Source organism: Mastomys coucha, unplaced genomic scaffold, assembly GCF_008632895.1.
Source record: "Mastomys coucha isolate ucsf_1 unplaced genomic scaffold, UCSF_Mcou_1 pScaffold13, whole genome shotgun sequence".
Classification (NCBI taxonomy): domain Eukaryota; kingdom Metazoa; phylum Chordata; class Mammalia; order Rodentia; family Muridae; genus Mastomys; species Mastomys coucha.
Window position 1 is genome coordinate 63,839,597 of NW_022196895.1, and position 9,163 is coordinate 63,848,759.

The 9,163-nt window shown below is 47.2% G+C and overlaps 2 long non-coding RNA genes across 2 annotated transcripts in view; both read right to left on the reverse strand.

The window, feature by feature from the left end:
- Nucleotides 1–2,130: 2,130 nt before the first annotated feature.
- LOC116087702 lies at nt 2,131–4,175 on the reverse strand. The gene is made up of 2 exons (XR_004117567.1): nt 3,864–4,175; nt 2,131–2,259 (listed from the first exon to the last, which is right to left on the reverse strand). It is a non-coding gene; the product is annotated as an uncharacterized LOC116087702 (long non-coding RNA).
- Nucleotides 4,176–8,587: 4,412 nt separating this feature from the next.
- LOC116087703 overlaps nt 8,588–9,163 on the reverse strand; it is a 1,332-nt gene continuing 756 nt past the window's right edge. The window contains exon 3 of the long non-coding RNA XR_004117568.1: nt 8,588–8,697. This is a non-coding gene — a long non-coding RNA (uncharacterized LOC116087703). The remainder of the gene's footprint in view (nt 8,698–9,163) is intronic.

The window sequence follows — 9,163 nt, forward strand, 5'->3', positions numbered from 1 at the left end:
TTTTTTCCAAGGCCACTTACCATCCTGACAGGAATGAAGGCATCCTAAAGAGTGTCTGTGCCCCGCTATTTGACTATCACGCTATTGTAACTACATAGCCTAGGAACTGGAATTTCCTTAGGAATTTCATGCTAGGAAGAGAAGGCTGGGGGCTTGGTGCCAGCTGGAGAGGCAGCTTGCCTCCTGACAAGAGACGTCGTCGTAGGCTCTAACAGCTTGTCAGACCGCTTGGAGGAGAGACCAGCCAGGGCTGCCAGTGGGCCGGAATGGTGATGTGATGCTTAGCTATGGTGACTACCCGGCTCCCAGCTACATTTGGACTCAACTAAAAGCCAAGCTGCAGGGTGCACCTGGGAGGGAGTTTTCCTCAGTCAGGTAATTTGAATCTAGGAGACGCACTATAAATCTGGAGCCACATTTTCTGGTGACAGGCCACTTAAAGGCCATGGAAGGAGGAAGCTCTGATGTTTGCCTGCTTGCTCTCACCCTTGCCGGTGAGTGCATCCAGCATACTTCTGTGCTGTTCCCAGGAATAGAATGTAAGATGCCTACTAAGTTTCTGTTTGATCTGTACATGTGGAAAAACTCTCAATAACTGAAAGATAGGAAGGCTCTATTGATGATAACAACGGGAATCTCAGGCCATCAGCCAAGAGCTGAGTCAGATCCAGTTTCAGACCCAGAGCCTCTTGAAGGAGGGGAAGACCGGGTGCCCAGAAGTTCTTTCTAAAATACCCAATCGTTTTACTGTTTGCCTTTCCATCATCCTTCCCAGAGGGGTCTGTGTCCTTTTACCAGGATAACTGTATATTAGGGAAAAGGAAGTAATCAAATTTTCTGGGGTCTGTTGGATACTGGTTCTGGATTGACGTTGATTCCGGGAGACTCTGGAAGCAAGCCACCTCTGTTTCAAGTAGGAGGTTACGGAAATCAAGTGATCATGAAGTTTTGACTGAAGTCTGACTCACAGTGGGTCCAGCTGATCCCTAAACTCATTCTGTGGTTATTTCCTCCGAGCCAGGATGTATAATTAGGGTAGATATACTTAGAAGTTGGCAGGATCCCGGCATTGTTTCCCCGACCTCTGGAGTGAGGGTTATTATGGTTGGAAAGGCCAAATGGAAGCCAAGAGTATCCTTTCTTTGGGAAAAGAATGAACCAAGTACAACGTTGCATCCCTGGAGAGACTGTAGAAATCAGTGCCACCATCAAGGAATTGAAAGATGCACACGTTGCCGTTCCAACATCTCCCTTTAACTCTTCTGTTTGGTCCATGCAGAAGACAGGTGCGTAGTAGAGAATGAGAGCTGACCATCACTAACTTAATCTGTGACTCTGATTTCAGCTGTCGTACCAGATGTGGAGTCCTTACCTGAGCAGATTAACACATCTTTGGATGCTTGGTAAACAGCTACGGATTTAGGAACTGCTTCCCCTCCTGCCAATGCTCATTCCCAAGGACCACCTGGAGCAGTTTGCTCTCAGCTGGCAGAGCCAGCAGTAGATTTTAGAAGTTTTACCGCAAGGATAAGTTTTACTGCAAGGGTATGTTCACTCTCCAAACCTGGTGCCGTATCTTAGTGTGATGGCTGCTTTGGTTGTCAACTTGACCACATCTGGAATCAATTAAAATCCAAGGAGCTGGGCACAGCTGTGAGGGATTTTTTTTTTTTTCCCTCTTGATGGGGTCTTTTGAGGTCGGGAGACCTGCCCTAGATCTGGACCGCACCTTTCTGGTGGCAGCCCATATACAAGGACGTGGAAGAAGGAAGCGCTTGCTTTCTTGCCTGCTGGCCCTCACTCTGGCTGGCAAGTTCATTTTTCTTTTAGCTGAAGAATTCTTTTGCCAGTTTTAGAACCTACTTCAGGATTCCAATGTAGACTGAAGACCAGCTGAGAAATCCAGCCTCGTGGACTGAACAATTAGCAGATTCTTGACCTTTCTGTCAAGACAGCCATTGTTGGACTAACTAGACCTATATACCACTCTAGTTCCAGGGCTAAACAGAGAAACCCTGTCTCGAAAAAAAACAAAAATAAATTAATAAATAAAAGTGTCTGTGTGTTCTTGTTGAAATTATTTCACAACAACATTAAGCTGTTTGAGCCAATGAGCAGGAGGTAGCAACATTTTGGATTTGTTGGTAACATATATTTGGTCAGAATGTGGGAAATGAATCCAAGAAAAAATTCCAGGGCCTTCCTTCTTCCTCAGGGAGATATTTGTAACTGTAGGCTTTTCCACCCTTGTCGGGTTTCCTGAAATAATGACATTGAGGCTAATTATTTATTAATAATTGCTTAGGTAGGCCATAAGCTTCTGCTTGTTCTTCAACTAGCTCTTAACTTATCCTTTTTATTCTATCCTGTGAGTGCCTTGTGACTGGATACATTCCCTCAGGTTTATGTCACTATCTCCTCCTCAGAGTTCCAGGAGAATGATTCCCCACCCACCCACCTGACTCTTTCCTGGAATCCTCCCCCGACCCTCCCTCAATCTGCCGGATGTCACACCTCCTACCTCTCATTTCCTACCTCATTTCATTGGCCATAGCTTTTTTATTGACAGGTGAATCTTTCCACATATGGCACAAAAGATTACCTCTACAAATGTCTAGAACTCCAGTGTTTTAGGACATGGGTAGGTGGTCCTTCTAAATCGAAGGGTAAGTTATTGTACTTGGTGCCTCCTGCTGCCGTGAAAGAAGCACAATGCTTACTGGGTTTAGTGAGACAGCACATTCCTCCCTTGAGTGTTACTTTGTCCTGCACACCTAATGACCTAGAAAGCTGCTGGCTTTGACTGAAGCCTGGAACAGGAGAAGGCTCTTCAATAGATCCAGGCTGTTGCACAGGCTGCTCTACCACTTGGACCATATGATCTAATGGACTCCATGGTACTTGAGGTGTCTATGGCATGTGGAGGGGCTGTTTGGAGTTTTTGTCAGGCTCTTATAGGTAAAGCACAGCGGAGAGCCTTGGGGTTTAGGAGTAAGGCGCCATCATCTACAGATAGCTATTCTCCCTTGGAGAGATAGCTTTTAGCCTGCTTTTGGGCATTAGTGGAAAGTGAGCATTTGATAATGGGCTACTAGTTACCATGCGACCTAAGCTGCCCGTCATCCTCTGGTTATAAGCTGAGCCACCAGGCCATAAAACTAGGATGTACACAGTAGCAATCCATTATCAAATCCTGAGGACACGAGCAAGTTATATGAAGTTGCCCAAATGCCTATGTTTTCTACTGCTGTTATAGTACCTTCTGTTTCTAAGCATCCTCCTCATGTGTCATAGAGCTGTGCTCTGTGACAGGCTGACTATCATAGAAATAGAGAATACTAGGGTCTGTCTAATGGCTCTCCGTGATATGATATGCAGATATCACAACAGAAGTGAACAGTTGCACTGTTATAACATCTTTCTGGGACAACTCTGAAAGACTATGGAAATCTTCAGTGGTCAAAACATCAAGCAGTATGCATGATTGTACGATTTTCTTGGAAAGGGAAATAGCTACATGTGCGATTGTTTATTCATCTGTGGGATGTAGCCAATAGTTTGCCTCGATGGTTAGGGACTTGTAAAGAACATGACTGGACAATTGGTGAGGAAGACATCTGGGGAAGAAGTATGTAGATAGATCTCTCCAAATGGGTGAAGGATGTAAAGAGACTTGTGTCCTATGTAAATGCTCATCAAAAGATGACTTCAGCAGAGGAAGAGTTCAATAGTCAAGTAGCTAAGATGGCTATTCTGTGAATACTTGGCTTGTTAGCCATCCCTGTCGTTGTCCACTGAGCTCATAACAAATCGAGCAGAGGTAGACGCTATGCACTGGCTTGACAGTATGAAGCACCACTCACCGAAGCTGACCTAGCAGCTGTTGAGTTTCAGATCTTCCAGCAACAGACACCAACATTGAGCCCCTGGTATGGTGCCATTCCTCAGGGTGACCAGCCAGCGACGTGGTGGCCTGGCTGACCACTTAGGACTACTTCCTCTGTAGAAAGGACAATGCTTTGTCCTTATGAAGTAGATACTTATTCTGGTTATGACTGTGCCTTCCGTGCATGTAACGCTTTTGTCAAGACTTCCATCCATGTTCTTCCAGAACACCTCATCAGTTGTCGAGGCATTCCATACAGTATTGCTTCTGACCAAAGAACTCACTTCACAACCAGAGAAGTGTAACAGTAGACCCATGCTCATGGAATCCACTGGTCTCACCACATTTCCCATCATCCTGAAGCAGCTAGCTTCATAGAACATTGGAATGGCCTATTGAAGGACTGGGTCAGCATTCTTCAGAAGGCTGTATATACTTTTAACCAGCATCCAACACATGGATTTCTTCTATAGCTAGGATTCATGAGTCCAGGAATCAAGGGGCTAGAAACAGGGAATGGTTGCACTCGCTATCACCCCTAGTAGGAAGGTACTCACAAGGAAAAAATTTCCTTTTCAAGCGAACTGAAGTTTTTCTGACCTAGAAGTTTTGGTTTTAGATGTAGGATCATTTCTGCCCGGAGACAACAAATACTCCACTGAACTGGATGGCCATAGACATCTACCAAAAATACCAGGATGGTAACCACCCTTGGAGTAGTCAGGGGACCCAAGAGACTCCCAAACATTCCAGTGTTCAGTGAACTAACAAGAACACATCACTGGTGTTGAAACGTTTGTCTGGATTTCTTAAATGCTGCCACTTGGTGGTGTTGTTTCTTGAAAGACCGTGGAAATGACATCGACTGATAAGGCTAAGGCTGTTAGCTCTGAATCTGGAACGTACTCATGTTTCTTAGCATCATTCTTTCCCTAATATGTCGTTCAGGAGATGGAGATGGCTGAGTGTGCTCAGTGGTGATTCCTACCCAGAGACATCCCAGGAAGAGAGACCAGGCTGCCACCAAGCTTTAAGGGCTTTGAGGCTGACTGTTGTGCAGCAAGACGGGTTTCTTTCACTTCTGGTCTCTGATGCCAGTCTTAAAGCAACAGAAGAGGTTATTTCAAACATTTCTGGTTATTTAAATCTTTAAAGTGTGCATGCACGCACACACACACACACACACACACACACACCATCGTTCTCTTGACTATTGATTGTGATGGTAGTGGCCAGGTCCCTTCTACAGAGATCCCAGACTGTCTCCTAAAGCTGTCTGGAGCCCTGTGCACACGGCCAAGACAGAATGAAAGAAAATCCGTGTGCTGTGTGAACCTTTCCAGCAAAGGACGCTGCTCGTGCTGGAGCTTAGTGAAAGTAACAGAGCCTCCTTTCAGGATCCATCTCTACCGAGACACAACGTTGCCTGTGGGAAGGCGCTGACACACTCAGTACTGTCACACTTATCCCTCTGGTGATGAATACATGTGGCCTGAAAAGTATGAAAGAAATCAGTGTGACCAGGCTAGTACACAGAGATAGTGAGTCCTTCTAAAGTCTAAATCCAAGGCAGTTCTGAGGGATGGGATGAGGGCTAAGAGTGCACATCAGACTCTCATGTCCTTTGAGGGGTTCAGTCCATATACAGAATCTACTGCTGATATGGCCCATAAGTCGTGGGTCTGTCTAGGGTACGCCTGCCTATTGCGTATTTCCACAGGCCGTGCCTGTGTGTATCATGCCTGCACAGAGTGTGCCTATAGAAAACTGGTACGCCCGGGACTTGCTTGCATACAGAGTGTGTATACCCAGTGCTGCTGCATATGGGACACACTAGCACTCAGCTAGGGAATACGAAACTGCCCACCCAGCTTGACAAATGTAGGTCGCATGATGAACCTTAGGGAGGCTGAGAAGTGCACGGCCTATGGAGCCAAATCGGCAGCCCCCCCCCCCCCCCCCCCCCCCCCCCCCCCCGCTTGCTGTTTAGCCAACAGTGGAGACGTCAGCCAGGTGTGCCAGGTGTTCTTGCTCCTTGCTGATGTCTCGGGCTCTCAAGTTAAAGGCAAGATCCTCCAAGGGCAAGGATGGAGTATCTGCACCACCTTTTCCTGTTCACACCTTCCCACCACTTCCTAGGAGAGACCACAGGCGGTGGGACTCATCCCACCGAATCTGTCCCACGTTGTGGCCACCCTGTCACCAGCTGGAGCTGTCAGTCATGCCGCTTTGTGACTGTGTCACCAGCATAATCGGCAAGATTAGGTGGCCACAAAGCAATCCATGAATGAGGAGGTAATTGTGTTAAAAGGGAAAAAGAGATTTAAAGAAAGGACTATCCTTTTTCACTGGGGCCATGAAAGAAGTGACAGCTAATATTTTAAGGCTGGAACAAGATAATTGTGGTACGGGATCTTTGTATGTTCTCAGGAAAAAAAAAATGCAGAGCGCTCATAATAAATATTCAGAGGCTCATTTTGTATCGTGAATACCGGATAACTAGTTCTAGTGAGACCATTTGCATTGGCCTTTCTGAGACATTCCAGCCCCAGCCTGTGACTGTCAGAATGAGCTCAACCACGCAGTCCAGCAATCCATGGAGGGCTGAAGCCAGTGTGTTAACCTGAACCACCACTCTGCAGGACATTGGCAGGCCCCTGCAGGATACCCCCACTTTCATAGGAGCAATGGACCAGCTGAAGGTATGTACCCCTGCCTCCACACTTCACCCCACAAAAGGAACACACTTGTGGGGGGGGTGGCCTTCAAGAAACTGGTAAGTAGAAAGTGATGTGTTTATAAAAAAGATAAAGAGGTATAAGAAATGTTCTATGGAGATGTGGTGAGGTATGGGGGGGGAGGGGGTGTCTCAACAGGCCTATGTGGAAGCATCCATTTCCCCTGAGGGACCAGCCATGACAGTATAGTATAGAATAGAGTTGATTCAGGGCATGGGGAGGGGAGTTAAGAGGTAGTAGAGGCAGAGAAAGGCAGAGAGAGGGAGAGAGTAAAGAAGTAGAGGCCGGCCAACACCACGTGGAAGGAGGGGGGAAGGAGGTGGGAGAGAGGGGGAGCAAGAGGGCGAGGCAAGAGAGGGAGAAGGGGGCAGGCTGGCCCTTTTGTGGTGGGTCAGGCCTACCTGGCTGTTGCCAGGTAACTGTGGGGCGGAGCATACCTGGCTGTTGCCAGGTAACTGTGGGGAGGAGCTACCTAGCTGTTGCCAGGTAACTGTGGGGTGGGGTTTAGACAGAATGCTAACAGAAAGAATAAAGTTATACAGAGCAGCCTGCAGCCAGCCAACTCCAGGAAGCCATTAAACCCATGTTCTAGTATTAAGTGGAAATCAGTCACAGAAAGAGGCCCAGGATTTCAGAAATAAAATCTCTTCCTGCTCCCATCTCACTGAAAAAAGATCCAGTTGTGGTCTCTATACCTGGGCCAACGGTCTGTCCTGAGCTGTGAGTGGCACACTGACCCGAATGGGTTCTCACTGTACCACAGGCCATTCCTGCCAGTCCGGCTGCTAAAGGAGAAACGGGTCCCACAGAGCACCAAGGGCTACTTCTAGGCCGCTGGCTTGGTTTTGAGGGATTTCTGTGACTATCCGAAGCTTGGGCACACTGACAGCTCAGACACACCGACTGGCTCAGCTCCACACACTTCTATCACAGTCTTCAGCCCTGTGAGGCTCAGTCTTTCCTTTTCTTACTTTGGAGCTGGGAACCTAAAGTTTGTGGTGGCTGAACTCAAACCACACACAGAGCCAGGAGCTGGCTGCAACACCCCCTGAGAGTTTTATGGGCTTTTATTCTCTGTAGGTTTTACAGACAAAACCCCACAGGGGTCCCATTTAGGGCTTTGTAGCAGTGCTCCGACAGGAGGGGCAGCTTTTCCTACTGCAGAGCCCTCCTTTCTGAGCACCGAGGGGACCCCTGCCTGCTGTTCACTCTTGGGGTGGAAGAGCTAGGGAATATGGCCATACCTTGCGTGCCTCTCCAGTCTTCCAGGGTTTATCACTTTAGCTGAAATGGCTCTGACTTTCTGACGAATTCTGAAGGGCATTAGGACTTAACAGGCCACAAAATATTCCCCGGTGTCCTGCCTCAATGAAACACTGCAGATGAGCCATAGAAAAGCACACAGAAACTCTAGATGAGCCCTCCAAACCTCAATGGGAATGGCTCTGACTCTACAGGCGGTCCCATTCCCAACATTTTTTTAAAAAAAGATTTATTTATTATCATACATAAGCATCTATATATAACTGTCTTCAGACACTCCAGAAGAGGGAGTCAGATCTCACTAGGGATGGTTGCGAGTCACCATGTGGTTGCTGGGATTTGAACTCAGGACCTTTGGAAGAACAGTGAGTGCTCTTAACTGCTAAGCCATCTCTCCAGCTCCCCCTATCCCCATTCCCAACTCTTGATGAAAGAGGCTGTCTCATTCTGAAAGCCAGAAGCAAACTCAGCTGAGGGCCGCACTGCCAGGGTTCCATGGCAAGAAGCCAGATCCGAGCGTCTTACCTTCTCTACGGCACCAGAGTGCATCAGACTTGAGGGCAGAGAGGAAAACAAACTGGAGCCAAGGAGCATGCAGGTCAGTTAAATGGTCAAGGAGATAGTGTCCATGGTGGTGAGAGGACAGGTGTGTTCTCATTGCTTTCTGTTGCTGGGATAAAACACTTTGACCAGAAACCAATTTGGGGAAGAAAAGGTTTATTTGACTTACAGAAGCCAAGGCAGGAGCCAAAGCAGAGACCACAGAGCTGGCTCATCTGAAGTCTTGCAGTCTGATCTGAAGCAGAGGCTCTGTGAGGAGGGGAAAGAGAGAAAGAAGCTGCACAGAGACTCTGGCTCCTGAAGGTACAGGGCTAGGTGCTGGCGGCCGACTTGTATCTGAGGTCCCAGGCTCTATACACCTCAAAGAGTAGGGAAACCCTTATGCAATCATTGAAGGGTCTGCAGTGAAACCTGCAGGTGGGTTCCAAAGTCTTAGTGGTGTGTGATTTGACTAGCAAGATGACTGTTTCTCAGTGAATATAGTCGCGCTACATTGTATATATGTATGAAACTGAAAAGTACATCCCTTTGGTCTGATCTCCCTATGGCTATGCTTCTTTGGCTGCCAGTCACATGATTATCCTTTCCCAGCCCTTTACTGTCATTCATTCATCCTTCTCTCTAAAGCCAGTCTGCTGGAGACAATATTATCATAGGATCATAGTTCCTTTAACCTATTCTACCACTCTATCTTCTTCTTCTTCTTTCTTTCTTT